Source organism: Pan paniscus, chromosome 4, assembly GCF_029289425.2.
Source record: "Pan paniscus chromosome 4, NHGRI_mPanPan1-v2.0_pri, whole genome shotgun sequence".
NCBI lineage: Eukaryota > Metazoa > Chordata > Mammalia > Primates > Hominidae > Pan > Pan paniscus.
The window spans coordinates 45,112,853-45,134,102 of NC_073253.2; the positions used below are offsets into that span (position 1 = coordinate 45,112,853).

At 41.4% G+C, this 21,250-nt stretch overlaps 2 long non-coding RNA genes across 2 annotated transcripts in view; both read left to right on the forward strand.

The window, feature by feature from the left end:
- LOC117980276 (uncharacterized) overlaps positions 1-16,492 on the forward strand; it is a 36,988-nt gene extending 20,496 nt beyond the window's left edge. Inside the window, exons 2-3 of the long non-coding RNA XR_004671530.1 lie at positions 15,968-16,041; positions 16,219-16,492. This is a non-coding gene — a long non-coding RNA (uncharacterized LOC117980276). The remainder of the gene's footprint in view (positions 1-15,967; positions 16,042-16,218) is intronic.
- LOC103783941 (uncharacterized) overlaps positions 1-21,250 on the forward strand; it is a 413,541-nt gene that overhangs the window by 197,781 nt on the left and 194,510 nt on the right. The window lies entirely within an intron of this gene.

Sequence of the window (21,250 nt, forward strand, 5' to 3'; positions counted from 1 at the left end):
AAATTTGGCATGGCGTTTATGGGAACTTTCTGTACCACCTTTACAATGTTTTTCTATCAACCTAAAATGGTTCTAAAATAAAGTGTATTTTTATTTTAGAAAGCAAACTTTTGGAAGTGCCTGTTGGGGTTGAGATATGGTAAATCCAGGCCCACAGACACTGTCTAACTTACTTTGGAGCCTGAGGGGAGGCAATTTACTCATAGGAAAACAGTATGTACTGAAAGGCCTAAGAGCCTCTGGCATGTTATTATTCAGGTTCTTGATGTTCATCTACAATATGAAATATAGGCAGTGTTTTGATTTTGTCACGACAACTGGGGGATGCGTAATGGGCCTTGTGGGCAAACAGCAGCAAATCCTCAGTGTCCTGCAAGGTGTGGAACTGCAGCATAGAGTGAAGGAGTGTCCCACATCCTGCATGATTTTCTTTCTTTTTATTTCAATAGTTTTTGGGATATAGGTGGTTTTTTGTTACATGGATAAGTTCTTTAGGGTGACTTCTGAGATTTTAGTGCACCTGTCACTGAGAGTGTACACTGCACCCAATATGTAGTCTTCTATCCATCACCCCCTCCCAACTTCTCCCTCCCCAAGTCCCCAAAGTCCATTATATCACCCTTATGCCTTCATCCTGCATGATGTTCTTTCTTCCTCCCTTCCTCCCTACCTTCCTGCCTCTCTTCCTCCTTTCCTTCCTCCCTCTCTTCCTCCCTCCCTCCCTCCCTTCCTCCCTCCCTTCCTCCCTCCCTTCCTCCCTCCCTTCCTCCCTCCCTTTCTCCCTCCCTTCCTCCCTTTCCTTCCCTCCCTCCCTTCCTCCCTTCCTCCCTCCCTTCCTCCCTTTCCTTCCCTTCCTTCTCTTCCTCCCCTTCCTCCCCTCCCCTCCCCTCCCCTTCCTTCCTTCCTTCCTGCCTTCCTTCCTTCCTGCCTTCCTTCCTGCCTTCCTTCTTTCCCTCCCTCCCTCCTTCCCACTTCTTCCCTCCTTTTTCCCTTCCCATCCATTCCCCCTCCCTTCCCTTCCCACTCCCCTTCCCTTCCCCTTTTCCCTTCCCCTTCTCCTTCCTTTCCTTTCAACAAGTTCTCCCTCTGTTGCCCAGGCTGGAGTGCAGTGGTGCCATCTTGGCTCACTGCAATCTCTGCCTCCCAGGTTCAAATGATTCTCCCACCTTAGCTCCCAAGTAGTAGGAACTACAAGTGCAGGCTACCACACCTGGATAATTTTTGTATTTTTATTAGAGGCGAGGATTTCGCCGTGTTGGCCAGGCTGGTCTCAAACTCCTGAGGTCAAGCATCTGCCAGCCTTGGCCGCCCAAAGTGCTGGATTACAGGGGTGAACCACTGTACCCAGCCTGCGTGATTTCCTAAAGTGTTTCTATACTTTAGAAAACCTAAACTGAGGTGGAACCTAAACTTAGGTGGAAAACCTGTTTAAAATAATCTAAGACCAGACTTGATCTCCTTTTTCAGTATAAACCTTGAGTATTTTTTGCATGTTTTTAACATACACTGAATTTTCCAGGAATGCCACTCTCATGTAAATCCAAAAGAAGTTTAGCTTGTTTTGTTTCGAAAAGTTGTTCACTTATTTGGAAAAATTACACCACTGAAGGTAATGCGGCTTTGCTATTTGAATCACCAATATGGCACACTTGCAAGAACCTTTTGCATTTATGGTGTTTTTATATACAGGTAGAGTAACAGTAAAATTTATTATCTATATCAGACATTTTCAAAGGTAAAGGGGAATGCTGTTAATAATTATGGCAGGGCAATGAGCATCAACCAGGATTGTCTCAGAAAAACTGGGTTGTCCAAAGAAGACTGGAAAATGTAGTTTTTGAGTGTTCTTGCCCCACAGTACAGAAGGACATACCAGAGAGAGGTTAGAGTAGATGTTGAGTGAGAAAATTCACACGTCCATAGAGACAATTTTGTCTGTTTGCTCTACCAATCACCGAGAGAGATGTATTAAAATTTCCTTCTGTGATAGTGAACCTGTCAATTTCTTCTTGTACTTCCTTCAAACATTTGCCTTTTAGGGGCATGCAGGTTCATAACTTCTGTCTTCTTAGTGAATAGAACCTTGTATCAATATGCAATAATCATTTTAGCGTCTAAATAGTACCTTTTGCCTTAAAATATATTTCATCTGGTATAAATATGATAACCCTGGGTTTCCAGGTTTAAAATTGTTATATCTTCCTTGTGAATAGAACCTTGTATCAATATGCAATGATCATTTTAGCTTCTAAATAAAATTTTTTTGCCTTAAAATGTATTTTGGCAATCTCAGGTTTCTTTTAATTATTTGCTGGCATATTTTATCTTTTTACTTTCTATATTACTGCATCCTTATGCTTTTCTATTTTTATAGTTAGCATATAGCTGGATTTAAAAAAACTGACAATATTTGTTTTTCATGGGTGAATTTAATCTGTATACATTAAATAATGACTACAGCTTGATTTGAATTCATGTTACCTTATTTCATACTTCCCCCCACTTTTTCAATGTTTATTTCTCATTTATTGACTTTTATTTTGTATTAACACTAGTTATCAAAATTGTTTATACTAGTTTGGAAATTACATATACTATTTCAATAGTTTTAATTGTTACCCTAGAAATTTTAAGAGGTACGTTTAATTTAACAATGTCTAAAGGTAATTAATATTTTTATTCTTTTTCTATACAAGAAATCAAATGCCTTAACTTTAATTTTCTTCCCTTTCTTTAATCATAAATTATTGTTGCCGTAAATTTAGTTATGCATTGATTTTTAGTTCCTCTAGTTACTATAATTGTTATTATTTACATAGTCACTGTTTAGGCTTACCTCCATGTTTACCATTTTCTTTGCCCACCACTTCTTGTATCTAAGAGCTACTTCCTAGGATAATTTTCTTTCTTAAGTATCTCCTTTAGAAAATTATTTAGTAAGTTTTTGCTAATACCATACTGTCTTAGTTTTGATTTATTTGAAAATATCTTTATTTTACCATCATTCATTAAAGTAAATTTCATTTGGTAGAAAATACAGCACAAGGTTGACATTTTTTTTTTCTCAGCGCTTTAGGCTTATTTTACTGGTTTCTGGCTTACATTGTTGTTACTGAGAAATTAGCTGTCACTGTCATATAAATTATTTATAGACAATCTGTTTTTATTCCTCTCTAGTTGTTTTAAATATCTCTTTGCTTTTGATGTTCTGCAGTTTCACTATGATGGGTTGAGATTGTTTGTTTTTTTCTCCTTTCTTTCTTATGTTCCTTGGTGTTTATTGGGCTTCTTGAATCTGTGAATTTCTCCTTGGAAACATTCCCAGTCATATTGCTTCTACCTCATTATTTCTGTGATCTCTTTATAGATTTCAGATTGGACATATGTTGGACCTTCTCATTTTATCCATATCTCTTAACATCTTTTGCAATTTTTTTTGTCTCTGTGCATCATTTTGTGGATTTTTTCAAACCTGTGTTCTGATTTACTCATTCTCTTTCCAGTTTTGTAGTCTCACTCATCAACTGAGTTTATAATTTCAATTCTTACATTAAAAAATTTGTAGAAGTTCTATTTTGTTATTTTTCCAATCTGAACTGTTAATTTTCATAAGCTTTCTTTTTTCCTTTGTCATATACTCAAAACTTAAAAAAACTTAAAAAGAAACACATTAAGCACATTTTACTCTCTGTATCTGATAATTATAATAGCTGAAATCTGTATGGTTCTGATTCTACATTTTTTTCTTTCTTTTTACTCTGTATCACGGTAGATACTTTTTACTCTTTAACATTCCTTGTATGTTTGGTGGTTTTTGATTTTGAGCTGATGTTACTTGAAACTTTATCTTTCATAATTCTTTAAGGCTTGGGTTTAAAGTGTGTTCCTTCAGAGTGGATTTGCTTTGGTTTTCCATGACTAACTCAGGACCATTTTAAATGAAGATTTCAGCTTGAATTTTTCAGTCTACATATGTAGTGTGAATACTTTCTTCAAAGAATATGAACTTGTGTTTAGGAAGCTTTTGGGAAAATATTTTTTCCCTGTTCTGTCCAGAATCTAGGTTGAATCAAACAGGATCTTTACTGTTGATATGAAACTGTTTTTTCATCCCTCTGAGGACTGCCCTTTTGGAGTCCTGGCTTTATGCAGTGATCTCAGATCTGACCTCCAACCCTGCCCAGGCTTAGTCTCTTATCCCCAGGTCTTATTAAAACCCAGGCTGTAAGCTTCCAGGAATTGAAAAACTCCCCCAAGATTCCAGTGCTCACTGACTCGCATGAATCTGAACTGTTTTATGCAGAAACATAGATTGATTTGAATGGAATTACATGAGTGACATATGAGATTCATTCTATATAACTTTCTAAAGTGTAACAAGAGGAGCAAAGGCCACAGGAAGGAATTCAGCACTGTATAAGGAAGACTGCCTCATGAGCTATTTATGAGGTAGTGAGCTTCTTGGTTACCAGGAGGATTCAAGGATAGGCTAGACAACCACCTACTGGGGACGTGGTAAAGGGGCTTTAGGTATGAAGGGTTTGGTTGAACCAAAATGCAGCCATCCTCTCCTTCTACTTGCTTGATGCTGATTTGCATGGCAGAGTCTCTGGAAGAAGTCTCCTTTCCCTGGCCATGCTGAAAGTTTAAAATATTGCCTTGCCAGGTCTGCTTTCTGCCTGCAAATGGCTCCTTGACACCTGGCAGCAGAGCTGTTGGGGCCCAACACACTGTGCCAGAGCATGCGATGCCTGGGCTGCCTGGATTTGCTGTTCACGTGGCCGCATTTCAGGCCCTGTCAGGTGGCCATGGCTTGTCTTGGCCACATGGCTGTCGAAAAGGAGGTGAACTGGGGCAGGATGAGTGAGCAACAGGTGTTAGCAGGAGTCTAGACAGAAAAGGATCCTTATACCCACAGGAGCATTCGTTTAAAATAGCTCTTTTCCCAGATATGCCTCTGGTGGCACTGGGCCGTCTGGGCTATGGTTTAAGATCATTTGGCAACGTTCATTCCTACAATCAGAGAACAGCTTCTGGTGCTGTAAAATCATCAGCAAGCTAAGCCAATTAGCTCAGCCAGGAGAGGATTATGTGCACTGGTGTTGGTACCAGGCAATTGATGTAAGCTGATTTTTTGAAGTTTCAGTGTTTTTGCTTGCCATATTTTCCTCCAGGGCAGTCACAGTTTAACTGGGGCTAGGCCCCAGCAGGTGACGCCTTCGGGTACTTTTCAAATTGCCTGTGGAGAAACTGGGTGAAAAGTGTTCGCACTCTCATGCTTGGTGTAGTAAGGGGAGGAGTCCAACTGCAAACGTGGGCAAGCTGTTTATATGGAGAGAGTGGTAAAATGTCCTTTTCCTGTTTGAGAGGAATTGGATGCTTTTGCAGAGCTCAGTAAGGAGAGGCTAGGATGGGGCTCTAGCAAGAGTGATAGGAGTCCTGAGGGCAGTGGGTGGAATCCAGGTTAAGAATGAGGCTAAAGCTAAGGGGTCAACTCAGACGCAGGATACAGGGATTCTGTTCTATGTTAGCGCAAATTAGTGCTTTGGGTTACATGTGGGATTATGGATAGATAATGTAATGTTATTCGGGCATGTAAGGGGCATTGGGTTCATAGATGACCTTGAAAAGTTAGCACTGAGTTTGTAATGGCATTTTAACCCCCCAGATAGTTCCTTTTGTGTTTTGACCCTTGTTGTAATAGCACCTTGTGCCGCTCACAGAGTGGGAAAAAAAGAGACAAAACAGAGTATAAAATGGCCCACCCATGCAGGGAAAACTACTGCTAACATTTTGATGTATATGTTTCTAGATTTTTTCTGTGCATGTATATTTTTACAGAAATGAAACCATATTCTTTTGTCATCTGCTTTTCCACTTATATTGATTCAATCGGTAGATATTTAACGAATGCCTGTGGTGTGCCCGGCCCTGTTCTGGGCACAGAGAGTACACTGACGAAAACAAAGCCCTTGCCTACATGGAACTTATGTTCTAGTGAAAGCATTCTGTAGTGAGCATCTTTTCATATCAATAGATCATTTTATGAAACAACATTTTTATGAGTCACATACTATTCCCTAGTATTGATAGATTTTAATTTAATTGTATCCTATTGTTTCCAACAGGATGAGTTGCAACTTTTTGCTAATTCAATGATTTGATGAACATTTTTGTAGCTAATATTCATGTACATCTTTATTAGAGATAAAAGCTGTAATGAAAAATTCATAAAACTAAATGTTCCCCCAGGTAGGAGGAATAAATGTGCCCTGTCTGGCTGTGACTGGCAGGCAATTAGTCCCAAAGACACTTGAGCCCAGAGGGTATCACTGACAGACTTGGCTAACTGCATGGCTTAGGTTGGGGCAGGCAAACCACATGTGGGTGTTTCAGCTGACCCACGTGGACTGTCTGGCAGCACTTGACTGCTGGATCAATTAAGGACATGTATGGGTTTCAGAATTCTTTAGAGGCCCAGATGCACTCACTGTGGCTTTAAAAATAAAGGTATGCTGCTCCATGATGACAAGTTGCTTGAAATTATATTTTAGAAACCCCAAGGAAAGAATTCTAGGGAAGCCCACAAAAATGAATTGGGCAAAGCTTGTGTTTGTGCCTTCAGGGTTGGCATGGGCAGCAGGGTGTGCAGAAGGACCAGCTTTCAAGATGGGTTTTTTGTATATGGAACCGTTGTAAGCAGGATGGGAGACAAAGTGGCGAGGGGAGCAGATGACAGGAATGAAAGTTTGCTTTTATGTGGCACCCTAACCTTGTAGAGGGGACTCATGGGGCTTTAGATGCTCTGTGTGCTTCCATGATGTGCTGTTAAGCTCACTGGAGAAGGTGTGTCCCTCTCTTTGCTGGACAGTTGGCTAATGTATGAGCCTAAAACACTGGAATCATTTTAAATAATTTCCTGTTTAATACCCGTCTCTTCACCAAATTCTGTCCAATGTCCCTGACAGTCTTTTGAATTTGTTGTTAAAGCTCCATTATTCTCTCACTTGAATCACTGCAGGAACTTTCATGGGTCTCCATGTTTCCACTTCCTTCCAGTCCATTTTCCACACAGCGATGGCCTAAGCTATCTTTGCGACATGAACATTCATCATGTTACCGCTGGGTTAAAAATCTCCAACAGCCTCCTGTTGCTTATAGGGTGAAATTCAAGCTCATTCAAGACTGAAGAGGCATTCCAGCTGCCCTGGCCTACTGGACTGGTCCTGTCACCTGCCACAGCCCTTACCTGTGTACCAGCTGTGAACTACTTGTAGTTGTCTGGAAGTGACGTATTTATTAAGCCTTTGTATCCTTGCACACAATCTTCCTTCTGCTTGGAGTGCTTTTCCCATCTTTTTCCCTTGGCATATTCCTACTTATTTGAGGCACCCCTTTCTTTGTGACCTCACAGCACTGCGTCCATCTCTGTACTATCACTTATTGTTCTACTCATTTACATGTCTCCTGTCTATATCCTTTACAGGACTGTGGACTACGTGAGGATAAGGGTGGAATCTTATTAATTTTTTTATCTGCTATCCCACTGGGGTGCCTAATATATTTGTTGTTAAAAGAATGCTTACAGAATCATAAATATTGGAGGGTTATATACAATCTGGATTGCAAAAACATGTTCTTTGATGAAGACCTAACCAGATAGAGTGTGTTCATAGTGTTCAGTTCTGATGTATGTTTTCAGACATCTTTTTAAGGATTTTTGTTCTAAAGATGATTAATCTTGTTACATATAGAGTGTATTCATAGTGCTCAGTTCTGATGTATGTTTTCAGACATCTTTTTAAGGATTTTCATTCTAAAGATGATTAATTTTATTACATAAAGACTGGTCCTTAGATAGGGTTGATTTACACACATGCACGCTCTCTCACACATGATCTGATGTCGCAAACACACACACACACACACACACACACACACACATGATTCAACAAATAAGTGATGAGTTCAAACATGGGGTTCTCTCACTCCAAACTGTGCTCTTGACTTCTAGAATCTCCTGCCTGCGGTGCTGGTATTTTGGGTCCAAGAGAAGGAGTTGTCAATGGAGGAAAAGGGAAATGTGAAAATGTGGCAAAACCCCCCAAAATGAAAATAAACAACTCCAAGACTATCCGTGTGTTTATGTAGATATTTAAAAAAGGCAATTGCTTTTGCTTTCAAAGTCTGTTTCCATATTTGTCAAATGTGAATAATAATGCTCTCCCAAGCAGCTCCCAAGGCAGCTGGAAGGATTAAATAAGATAATGTATTTTATAGAGTAAATGCTTAACAAAAAGTAGCTATCGTATTTACTTTTCAGAGTTTTTGCTTTTTCTTCTTCCTATGCTCAGGAATCTGGGAGTGGGCCCTAGTAGAAATAAATCTTTGCAGAGAAAAAGCTGAAGGCTGCCTGTAGTTGATGAGTAGACGGCCTTTAAATACTCCTTCAGGAGTTTCTGAAGACCTTCTTGTACCTCCTGCCCTACCACCCTCTTATTTACTCCCTAAAATCCCACAGCTAGATTTCTCCTGCTAACACCATGTTTATAGATACAATAACCCTGCTAGAGGTAACAAGTTAAAACTTTTACTTTATATTTCCATGGAATGAGTCTTGAGCTTCTTTCCTAAAAATAGGATTTTTTTCTTGAGCAGGAGACCTGAGGCCAGGTTTGGGGAAGAAATATCTGGTGAGGAAAGGAGGTAGTAGAACGAGGAGTCGTGTAGGAAAACATTATTGGCTATACCACCCAGGGATGGCTACCTACCTCCCTCTTCCTGCTATCTTGGTCAGGATCACCTCTCTGCATTTTTTTTTTTTTTTAAATATTTTGACTTAATCCTTCAGTATAATTCTACTGACCAACTCACCTCCCTGATAGGTGTGTGATGAGGCGGTATGCTGGGGGAAGGATGAGGAAGAAAGGTCTTTCTAAGCCCAAATGCACATTCTGGAAAAATTAGAGTTGTGCTTACTTATAGACCTGGGTCAGGACACAGTCCAAGGAGCAGAACTGATGGACAAGATGACCTCATAGCATGGGAGACATGATTGGGAATATCCCTTCCCCAGCTACTTTTTAAAAGAAAATTGTGGTAAAATATACATAACATAAAATTTACTATGTAAACCATTTTTAAGTGTACAGTTGAGTGGCATAAAATATATTCACGTTATTGTACAACCAACACCCATCTCTGGGAATTTTTTTCATCTTCCCAAACTGAAACCCCATAGGCAATAAACTATATCTCCCCATCCCCTTCCACCCTTACCCCTAATCCCTGGCAACCACCATGCTGCTTTCTGCCTCTAAGAATTGGACTCTCCTAGGTACCTTGTATAAGTGGAATCATGCAGCATGTGTCCTTTTTTGTGACTAGCATATTTCACTGAGTGCTATGTCTTCCAGGCTCACCCATGCTGTAGCTTTCAGTTGCTTTTGGAAACTGCTTTGGAAGCAGCACACTGAGCAGGCTGCCCACTGGCCAGCAGGCCTGAGGCCCCAGGCCTGGGTTCAGGAAGGGGTGCCTGGATGGCCATTTCCCTTTCAAGGAGTCTAGTAATGGCATTGTTTGTGTTCCCCGGACAGCAAGGAAAAAACCTGCTGACCATTCTCTTAGCCTATTTCCTTCACCTTCTTAGGGGCCATTAAAACCCCAAGCAGAAGGCTCTTCCCACTGAAAGCCTATGCAATCTTGGCAGTGGGGCTGGGCACTGTTGGTAACCAGAATGACTTTGCTCCTGCTTAGGAATGAGGCCACAATTTGCCATGTTTGCTCCCAATTCATAGTTTGAAATAGCCCTGTCCTGCTTCCAGTGGCTCCTGCCCCACCATACAATGTGTGGCTTCTGCTGGGGGCTGTAGGAGGGCTGCCCCTTTCTGTCCTGTCATGCTGACAGCTGCGTGGGGTGTTGGCAGAGCCAGCCAGTGACTGCCAGTCTCCTGGATGGTTGCCTTGTCCACTGCTTGGAAGCCTTGTCATGTCTGATGTGGCAGGGTCCGGTTTCTAGAGGAAATTTTCCTCTGGGATTTGGATGAAATCTGGGCTGTCCTATCCTATCTCCAGAAAAATCTGAGCAAGCAGCAATTGTAATTAATACTTGATGAGTGATGCCCATTGGGGGTTAATTCCTGACATCCCAAAGCTCTGAATGGGTGGAACACATGGTATTGGTTGGGTGTTAGACATGCTTACTAATGAATTCACTTTACTTATTTTGGCCTTGGGGTTAGTCAAGGAGAGAAGCTCAGAAATAAAGTAATGCCCTAACACTGCCTCCCACAGCTGATTGTCTTTCTTTCTTCTTGTGTCATTTAACATAATATATTTGAGGTTCATCCATGTTGTCACATGAATCAGTAGTTCATTTTTTTATTGTTGAGGGCGAGTCTTGCTCTGTTGCCCAGGCTGGAATGCAGTGGCACAATCTCGGCTCACTACAACCTCTGCCTCCTGGGTCCAAGTGATTCTCCTGCCTCAGTCCCCTGAGTAGTTGGGACTTCCCAAGTACCTGGGACTACAGCTACTGTGCGCCACCATGCTTAGGCTAATTTTTGTATTTTTAGTAGAGACAGGGTTTTGCCGTGTTGGCCAGGCTGGTCTTGAACTCCTGACCTCAAGTGATCCACCCACCTCAGCCTCCCAAAGTGCTGGCATTAAAGCGTGAGCCACTGTGCCTGCCCTGTAGTTTATTCTTTTTTATTGCTGAGTAGTAGTCCAATGCATGAATATGCCACAATTTGTGTATTAATTTTCTTACTGATCGACATTGAGTTGTTTCTAATTTGGGCTATTATGAATGAATATTCTTTCACAAATCTTTCTGTGGACATGTCCCTCCCTGCTTCCCCAACCCAGGGTAAATACCTAGGATTAGAATTTTCTACTACTAATAAAGTTAAGACATGCACTTCATTTTATTGGAAACTACCAAACAGTTCTCCAAACTTGTACTACTCTACCTTCTTATCAGAGTTCCTGTTGCTTTCCATCTTTATCAACATTTTGTGTTTCAAGTATTTTTTTAAATTTTAGGTATTCTAGTGGGGGTTGAAATGGTATTTTACATATGTTAATTTGCATCTGTCTGATGACTAATGATGTTGAGCACCTTTTCATGTGGTTATTGGCCATCCATATATCTTCTTTTATGAAATGTCTGTTCATGTCTTTTGCCAACTTTTTATTAAATTGTACAGAATTTTATTGTTGATTTGCAGGATATTTTAAAACATATTCTGTATACAAGACCTTGGTCACATATGTGTGCTGCAAATATTATTTCTTGGTCTATGGCTTAATTCATTTTCTTAATGGCATACTTTAATGAGTAGAAATTTTCAGTCTTGTTGAAGTCCAACATATCAATTTTTTCTTGTGTGGCTTTTTGCATCCTGTCCAAAAAGCTTTGCCTACACAAAGGTCACAAAGATATTCTCTTACTTTTTTTTTCTAGAAGACTAATGGTTCTGGGTTTTATATTTAAGCCTATGACCCATTAAAAAATTATTGTTAATGTATGAAGTGAGAAAAAATTTAGCGAAAAATAAAACTCAAGGCCAGAAGTCTTCCAGAAGAAAACAGCCTACTCTCTAATTTGCAGTGATAAATTAATGGAAAATCTTGTGGCACCCTTGAGATGGAGTAGCCAAGGGAAGAGCTTCCCTTCCTTCAAGGGTAGATACTATGGCAGCAACAGGTGATGGTGAATCTTAGTTGTGTCCAGTGAAGTAATGACTTAATACGAAGTATTTACAGTAGAGGCAGCAGCAATGCTGAGTACATGTGAGAGAAAACTGAAAGAACTCCTAGAAAAAGCTGGAGGACATTTTTGGGGACCTAATATGTATATTTAGAGAAAGGGTCTCTCTCTGTTGTCCAGGCTGGAGTGCAGTGGTATGATCATAGCTTACTATAACCTCAAACTCCTGGGCTCAACTGATGCTCCTGCTTCAGCCTCCCAAGTAGTTTGGATTATGGTCACATGCTGCCATGCCCTAACTTTTAATTTTTTATTTGTAGAGACAGGGTCTCGCTATGTTGCCAGGCAAATTTTGAACTTCTGGGCTCCAGTGATCCTCCCACCTTGGCCTCCCAAAGCACTGGGATTATAGGTGTGAGCCCCTGTGCCTGGCCAGGGGTCAGAGTTTTTGAATAAAACCAGCAGGGGTGCATGCCACTACAATTCTGGTATTTACAGGGAAAAGGTGACTTTATTTTTGTTTTTATTTTTGATATTGAAACAATCATAGACTAACAGAAGAGTTGCAAAGATAGTACAGGGCATTCCTGTAGACTTCTCATCCAGCTTCCCCTAACGTTATGGGAATTTTTTTGGGGGGAGAGTCCAAGAACCATAGTGAGTGAATGTGAGAGTAAGAGGGGAAAGGAAGAGAAGCCAATACTGGGTGAATTAATGAGCAGGTTTCTGCTATGGGTAAACAGGACTTGGCCCTACTAGGGACTCTTTAAGAAACTGTATAGAGCACATCTCAGAGCTGTCCTATGGAGGGGTGAGCAAGTTATCCAGCAACTTCTAACCCTCATTAGTTGAGGGTCACTCCTGGGATAGCTCCCTGACAAGTGGGCGGAGCACCACCTCCTGATCAGAATGTTCCTTTAGGCCATGAGACTTAGGCAAGAAACTATTGGTGTGTCTGTGGGGGGACAGTCTGCAGAGGGCTCAGATGATAATGGTACTGTTTGGGGGTAGGGGAAGAGGGGAGCATTAACAAGGTCTGCTAGACTTTTCAACGGACCTGAAGTTTGAGTAAGAGTTTACTGGTTGCAAGTGACCTCTGAAGAGACAGACCTTTCCAGACAAAAGGAGTAGAATGTACAAAGATTAAAAGAGAGTATGATAAATTCAGTGACATGATGAAGCTGTTTTGAGAGTGTGTGGGAAGAGGGCTAAAAGGCTAGAGAGAGGTCAGGGAAGATGCACGGGATGAAATACAAGGGTCTTCTATTCCACATTAGCAATTTTGAACTTTATCCTGATGGCCAAAGGGAATTTTTGAAGGGTTTTAAATAGGAGAGTAATATCAATTTGCACTTTTAGGAAGATTATTCTGGATGCTATGTGAAAAACAGATTAGAGGGTGGTAAGATCAGAATCATGAAAACCAGCCAGGAGATTGTCTCAGTAATTCAGGTGAGAGATGATGTTGGTGAACTACGATAGTGCTCACCAGGATGGAAGAAATGCTTGGGAGTTGTAATTAACAGGAGTTGCATCAAAATGGGGAGGTGGGAGGTGAGGGAAGGTGGAATATAAATGGGGGAGATGATGAGGGAGAGAGGAAAACAAGGAATATGACTTCCACACTCCTGACCCTGCTGTCTATTATTCCCTGAGATAGAAATAGAGTAGTGATAGAGGCAGGAGGAGGAGAAACTCTAGGCAGATAGGGGACATCAGAGAGGCAACTTGACTTTGGAGGAAGAGGCAGAGAGGCAACTTGGCTTCAGGGGAGAGCAACCTACCCTTCCCGTCCCGTTTCGAGCTCCCCTCTCTGCTGAGAGCTGCTTTCATCACTCAATAAAATTCTGCACATTCACCATCCTCCAATTTATCTGCATGACCTCATTCTTCTTGGATATTGGACAAGAATTTGGGACCCACCAAGTGTGGATACCCAAAAAGGCTATCACACTGGCTTGTTGCCCTTGCTGGCGGGAGGTGGCCACCCCCTCGCCGAGGCAAAGGGGCCACTGAGCTGATAGCACACTGCTGTCCATGGTTGGTTGAGCTAAGAGAACATAGTAACATGCCCTCTGGAGCCTTCGGGTCACAGGCACCCCTACCCAGACACTGCCACGGGGCCTGCACAGAGTTTGTTTCTGCTGGCACCAAAGTGGCCAGCAGGTTCCTGCAGTCACTCACTTGCATGCTCCCTCCTGCGAGGGGCTGAGCATGATTGGCTGAGTAAACATGGCACCCCTGTTCTGCAAGGGGGTCAAGGAAAGATCTTGCATCAGTAGGAGGATAAATGTGGGAGTTTGGGGCCTTGTAAATGTGAAGTGTCAGTAGGAAATCCAAGGGACAGTTACTTAATAAACAATAGGATACAAATGTCTTTGATTCCTTTGGTCGATTCAATCTGCAGGTGTAGATTTAGGGGTGGGTAGCTTAAAGACTACCACAGTCTTACGACTGAAACTGTAAGATCAGGTGAGATGGCCCTGGGAGATTATATAGCATGAGATTTACAGGAGGTAGAGGAAAAAAACCTGTAGAAACATGAATCCTAGCAGGGCTGCCATTGAAAGCGTGCATTGCTTTTTCATCTGGCCATGAACAAACCTCCTGTCTCCTAAGTTTCAGAAAATGGCACGCAGAAAGGCAGGTAGGAAGCTGCACGCGCGTGCCTGAGGCCAGATTTTCCTGATTAAAGCTCTCCTTGGGCTTGTGGTGTTGCCCCTGTGGCTTTCCTTGGCATGGCCTTTTATTTTGAGAGAACCTTTTCAGAGGGGCTGATCTTTTCTTCTCATTTCTTCTCTGCTTCAGCCTTATGCTATAATATTTCTGTTGGCCACTTGCCTTTCTTTTTACCAGTTGGGACTAGTTGTATTCTCATAGCTATTTTCCCTCCCTCTGTTTTAGACAAATAAAAAATGGAAATGCCAGGTTTAAAACAGAGGGTTTGCCAAAGATGTGTCTTCCTTTGCTGACAAGAGAAAGAAAGTGCACGTGTGACAGACCAGCCCATTTCTAAATCTAAAGGCACATTGGCTGTCCTGGCTGTGGGGGAGTGAGGGTGACTCCCCCCTTTGTGAGGGTAGAACTATCTTAAATAATACCAATTTTGCACTTCTCCTTGGTAAGTGAAATTCATTTTCCAACATGAACTGCAAATTGTGATTTATTAATAGCCTCCCCAAGGTATTCCACTGGCCTAATCCAGTCTTGCCCTCTGCAAATTGGTTTTGATTCTTCACGTTTAGAAGAGACTTTTGCTATCCTTGAGACTAATTGTTATTCCTACTCATACATGGATATCCTCTCCAACACATTCTAAGCAGCCCCTTCAATTTGGGGGTGAGGAGGAGGATCTATTTGTTAAAAATCCCTTTCTTTTCCCTGCCATGTCTGTTTTGTACTTCAAAGTCATGCAGAATAATTCCAATACTTATTCTAAAAGACAGGCTTTCAAATGCTTAAATTCATTTATTTAAACTCTCCTAAGGTGGTAGCCTCCTCTTTTTCCTCTCCTCTCTTAAGTTTTCCTACTTTCCTCTCCTACAGGATTTACACATGCCTTATACAATTTAGTCACTGTTTTTTTGGAGTTAAACCAAATCCAATTCTTTTCACTTTAGGTTCTACAACCAAGAGGGAATTCAACAAATTAAAGTGACTACAGTTGTGAAGATACTTAAAACTAACTATTTGGGGTACCACATTTCTGTGAATATAGCCTGAAGTCCTTTTTTTTTTTTTTTTTTGGAAACAACTTCTTGCCTTATATTCTGTTGACTATAAAATAAAAGTTTACATTATTTTCATGAGAACTGCCATCTTCCTTATCCTGCAGTTGTGTGGAAGACGTTATATTTCTCCCAGTTAAATGGCATCTTGGGAAACCATTGTTCCAATTTGTTTCTCTCTTTTTGGCTCTTGATTCTGTTATGCAAACTATTAGCTATTAACCTCAAGAGCTTGTCATGTGCACACCTGAGCACTATTTCCTCTTCATATTTAATAAAAGCTGTTTAGAAAAAAATGTTGAGGAAGGAAAACTGGAGCAAACTGCCAGGTGCCTATGTCTACATTAGCATTATTCTATTAGTCAATTCCCTTTGGTTAATATATAACTTAGCTAAAGTTAAGTTACATTATGCTGCAGTAACGAACAATTGCCACATCTTAGTGGCTTCCAACAACAAGAGTTTATTTCTTACAATTTGTGCTGACTGTGGTTCAGCTGTCACTCTGCTCCATTTGTCTTCATTACAGGGCCAGCAAGAAGAGGTCCCAATCTGGGATATGCTTTCCTCATGTTAAAGGGAGAAAAAGAGATATTGCTAATGGTATGGACAGGAGGCAAGGAAATACTGGGTAGGAGAGGGTGGTTCCCCAGCAAAGGCCCCACCCTCAAGCCTGGAAACCCATGGCCCTAAATGGGAACAGGCATTCCTGTTTTTGCATCCAAATATTTGGCCCACCACGCCCCCCTATCCTGTACCCATTTAAACCCCAAACCTCAGGTCCTGTAAGCAGATGAGCAGATGAACAGAAGAGCAGAAGAGCAGCACAGCTGAGAAGGAATGAATGGCACAGCAGAGAAGGAGAGAAGAGAAGGAGCATCTGAACGTTGAGAGGAGTTCAACTAGAAATGGTCAGAGAGGAGACTGATCATGGGATAGCCAAACTCCAGGAGAAGATTATGTTCCCACTCCATCCCCTTTCCAGATCCCCAATCCATCCCTCTGAGAGCCACCTCTACCACTCAATAAAACCCCTGCATTTACCATCCTTTGAGTCTGTGTGTGACCTGATTCTTTCTGGACACTGGACAAGGACCTGGGTAGAAGAAGACACTAAACTGATTAACACTTTAGCCATCAGGAGAGCTAAAGAAGCACTGTAACATTCCCACTGGGGCTTCGGGAGTTGCAGGCACCCACCCATAGATGCTACCGTAGGGCTGGAGCCCAAAAGTGCTCACCCTGGCTCCTGCATCTGCCCGTCTGTGTGCTCCCCTTCCCATAAGGGGTTTGAGTGTGCAGCAGCTGAATATATGAGCCACACCCCTGTTGCACATCCTGTGAAGGGGTCAGGGAACTCTCCTGTTTCACTAATTCATATACACACAATGGTTCATAAAGCTTCTGCTCAAATATACATGTCCCCTCACCTCCTGTTGGCCAAAGCAAGTCATGTGACCAATCCCAGCATCAATGGGAGGAGGATGCATACTCGTGCAGGAACGCTGCAGAACTCATATGGAATGAGTGGCAGTGAATAATTAGAAACACTAAGTCATTTGGTAAAAGTATGTATCATTTGTGTAACAGTTTCCAAAGTGTCTTCACATCTCTCTGTGCCAATTGCCACAACCTGGAGAGAAAAGGGTTGCTTTCTCTATTTACCAAATTAAATCCTGAGACATGAAGTGTCATCTTATCACTAGCAAGTATAAACCACAAGTAAAATTCTAAAGTTCCCCCAGCCATCTGAATGAACTTCCTCCTCCTTGGCCAGGGAGCTCTTAAAATTTAACCTGAGAGATTGGTTCAGGCCATGACGGGAAGTGGGGGTTGAACATGTCACATCACACCTCTCTGGCATTAACATCAACACAGACCTTAAGTTTGATTAGAAACCTTTATAATCTATTTTCTGTGAAGCCTGCTACCTGGAGGCTTCAGCTGCATGATAAGACTTTGGTCTCCACAACCTCTTATTGCAACCCAGACATTTCCTTTCTATTGATCTCAGGTCTTTAGATAAACTCAACCAATAGCCAACCAGAAAAAATTTAAATATACCTGTAACCTGAAATATAACTTGAAAGAACTCCTGCTGTGCGCCCACACCCTCCACCAGCTTTGAGTTGTCCCACTTTGCCGGACAAATCAATGTACATTTTAAATGTATTTGAGTCTCATGTCTCCCTAAAATGTATATAAATCCAAGCTGCACCCTGATCACATTGGGCACATGTTCTCAGGACCTCCTGGGGGCTGTGTTTATGGGCCATGGTTACTCACATTTGGCCCAGAATAAATCTTTTCAAATATTTTACGGAGTTTGACTCTTTTCATCAACACAAATTAGCATTTAATCCCAAATATTCTGAAACCTAAATGTTCTTTTCAGTAATGGTGATGAAGATGATGCCAAATATTACTTGCATTTATTGAGTGTACTTCATGTGGCAGGCATTGATGCGAGTTCTGTACTACCCTATTGGGCAGAATAATTAGCTCTACCAACCTCAGTAGATAAACCTCAGAATCTCAATGGTTTCACACAATAAAAGTTTATTTCTCATTCACGTCATATTTCAGTATGGGTCAGATGGCTTTCCAGGGTGGCTCTTCCCTCCAAGTGGTGATGTGGGAATCTAGGCTGCTTCCATCTTGTAACTAGGTTATGTGGTACATGTGGCTGGCAAGGCTGCCACTGTAAAGTGTGTATGTGTGAGAGGGAGAGAGAGAGAGAGAGAGAGAGATGGAGGAAGAACCTGGTGGATGTTTTTAAGGACCAAGATGGGAACTGGCCCCCATCACTTCTACCCACATTCCATTGGCCTGTATTAGTCACATGACCTCGTCTAGATGCACCAGAGCTGATAAATAGAGCACTAAATATTTAGTGAACACTAATAATCCCTGTCACTATGTTGAAATCATTATCCCCATTTTTATATATAAGAAAACTGAGGTGCAGAAAGTTTAAGGACTTTTCCTTGGGCCTGTCTAGCAGTGAGATAGGTGGTATTTGAACCTAGACGGTCAGGCTGTAGAATCTGTGCTCTTAGCCACTGCACTAGGTTGTGTCTTATCTTTTATCATGGTTCACTAGGTTATAAATATATTGACTGTACCAGCATCCAGACATCATTTATCAATTTTGTTCAGGAACATCAAAATAACCTTTCTAATTATTCTATTGAAATCTTGGTACCCTGGAGATACCATGACTATAATCCTATTAGAAAACATGCAATAAAGCTGGTGCAGCAGGAGTAATTTTCAGTGATCAGTGCTTTTCTTTTTTTTCTTTTGAGAGATAAGCATTTTTGGATCCAAAGAAACCACAAGAACAGGGACAAGAGATGTCTCAGAGGAAACTAGAGGATCTGAGTCCCCTGTCACTCACATCTTGGCTCTGTAGAAGACTCAGGAATCATGGAGCAGTCTCCAGAGGGACTGAGGTTAAGGTTTTCCGTTAGCCTGGAAATAAGGGTGCAGACTGAGAAATTAGTTGTTACAGAAAATCAAGAAAGTTATATTTCTTGTGCTCTTTAGTCAGTGGACTGAGATGAATAGCTACTACATTAAAAAAAAATCTAGACTATTGCCTGTGTGGTGAACAAAGTCACCATTTCTCATTTGTAGGTTATTTTTCTTTTCCCTGGTTAGAAGTGGGACTGGCTATCCCTAGCACCTCTCCTGTGGTTCTCTGAGGTTCCTCGCTGGTTACTGATCATGGTCATTTTATCTGCAGATTTTCACAAAAGAAGTTTGTGATGCGTCGGAGCCAGGGTCCATAACTGATTCTGAACAGCTAGGTAATATCTCATGATCTCTTCACTTACCTTGGGTTTTAATTCCCTCTGAGTGAGATTTATCCCACCAATTCCAGAAGCTCTTTTTTTTTTTGACAAAGAAGCTAGAAGCCAAATCAGAGCAGAAGTGTCATGGTTTCTGACTGTCCTCCATTAGCATAGCAAGAATCCCAGCTGTAGCCCAAAGAGCAGTTGTCCTAGAAGTCAGAGGTGAGCCTGTTTGCCCAGAGTAACGTGGGGCCGGCCTGACAGGGCTGTTTAACTTGAAGGTCTAAGGACTTTTCAGGGATAGAATTACCAGAAAGAACAGAAGGAAATGAGAGTGGAGGCCAAGAAGTTGGTCCAAGGAGAACAAACAGTTATCAGAAGGAATGGTGATTCAGAGCACAGCCTAACATGTGTCACTGCAACTGTCCTCTGATCTAGACCCCGGGAAATCACAGCAGTGTCCAGGGGTGAGGAGGCCATCACAAAAGCAGGTAAATGCCGAAAGGACTATTTCTCAGTAGATTTTGTGGGACTTTGAGAATGCAAACTGTGAGTAGGCATTAGTGGTGTCAGGAGAGAGGTTAACAGTGGTGGTTGCTCTTTCAGCAACAGCAGTAGCTCCCGCCTTGGGTGTTGACCATAACTTGAGAATTCCAAACATGGAGTTAGAATAAGAAAGAAAAAAATGGTAAGTACAGCAAGGAAACCTGAATGATCTGGTATTATCTTTATTTACCCTTAGGGATTTATTCCTAAAGCCATATGAAAGGAACTTTGTGAAGGGTGTGTGTGTGTGTGTGTGTGTGTGTGTGTGTGCATATGTTAGAAATTCTGCAGAATGGGTAGAGTTGAAGCCAAAGGAATACTATTTTGTGTTCATTGTTATTTTCTGGTTTGCAAATGGGGTGGGAAATACAAGTTCTTATTAGTTTCACTCCATTTGTCCCAACAGCACTTAGACCATTTTTGTTCTTCTTACACTAAACGTAAGTAAAATGGTCCTTTTTGTTGTCATTCCATTCACTGCAAGCCTGAGCTTACTTTGGGCTTCCACCTCCTGACCCTGTGTTTCAGCCTTTTATAATCATCTCTGGGTGTGTTCTCTTTTCTTCATCTTTTGAATTATTTTTAAAGGCCTGAGTATATTAGTAAGTTCCCTTCACATCCATATTGTCCTCGGAAGTATCTTTTCTCTCCCCTACCCCCACTTTTTTCCCGTCAGGATGTAAACTTGTCTTTCTTATTCTTTCTTTATTAAAATACCAACTTAAAAATTTTTTTCCTCTGAATGCAAAAGTATTAAATTTACACTGCAGAAAATTTGAAAGTAGAGAGACTCATCCAGGAGAAAAAAAAATTACCGCAATTCCATGATTCAGAGATAATTAATATTAACACTTTGCTTGATGTCTTTCAGTCATTTTTCTATGCATATCTGTACAAACATTATAGGTGTGTATGTATATGTTTGCATGGATCTATGTAAGTATACACTGTCATTACAAATTTGGGATCATACCACACATGACATTTTGTAAACTTTTTTACCTAAAATATACTATGATTGTTTCTCCTGTTGTTTTTTTCTTTTAGAACATTATTCTTAATGACTACAAATTATTTTCAAGCTTTTGACACATATTGCTAATTTGCTTTCTTTCTTTCTTTTTTTTTTTTTGAGATGGAGTCTTGCTCTGTCTCCCAGGCTGGAGTGCAATGGCACAATCTTGGCTCACTGCAGCCTCTGCCTCCCAGGCTCAAGCGATTTTCCTGTCTCAGCCTCCCAAGTAGCTGGGACTACAGGCGCCCGCCACCATGTTTGGCTGATTTTTTTTGTATTTTAAATAGAGATGGGGTTTTGCCATACTAGCCAGGGTGGTCTCAAACTCCTGACCTCAAGTGATCCACCTGCCTCAACCTCCCAAAGTGTTGGGATTACAGGCGTGAGCCACTGCGCCTGGCGCTAATTTGCTTTCCAAAAAGGAGATGACAGTGCACACTTCCATCAGTAGTAT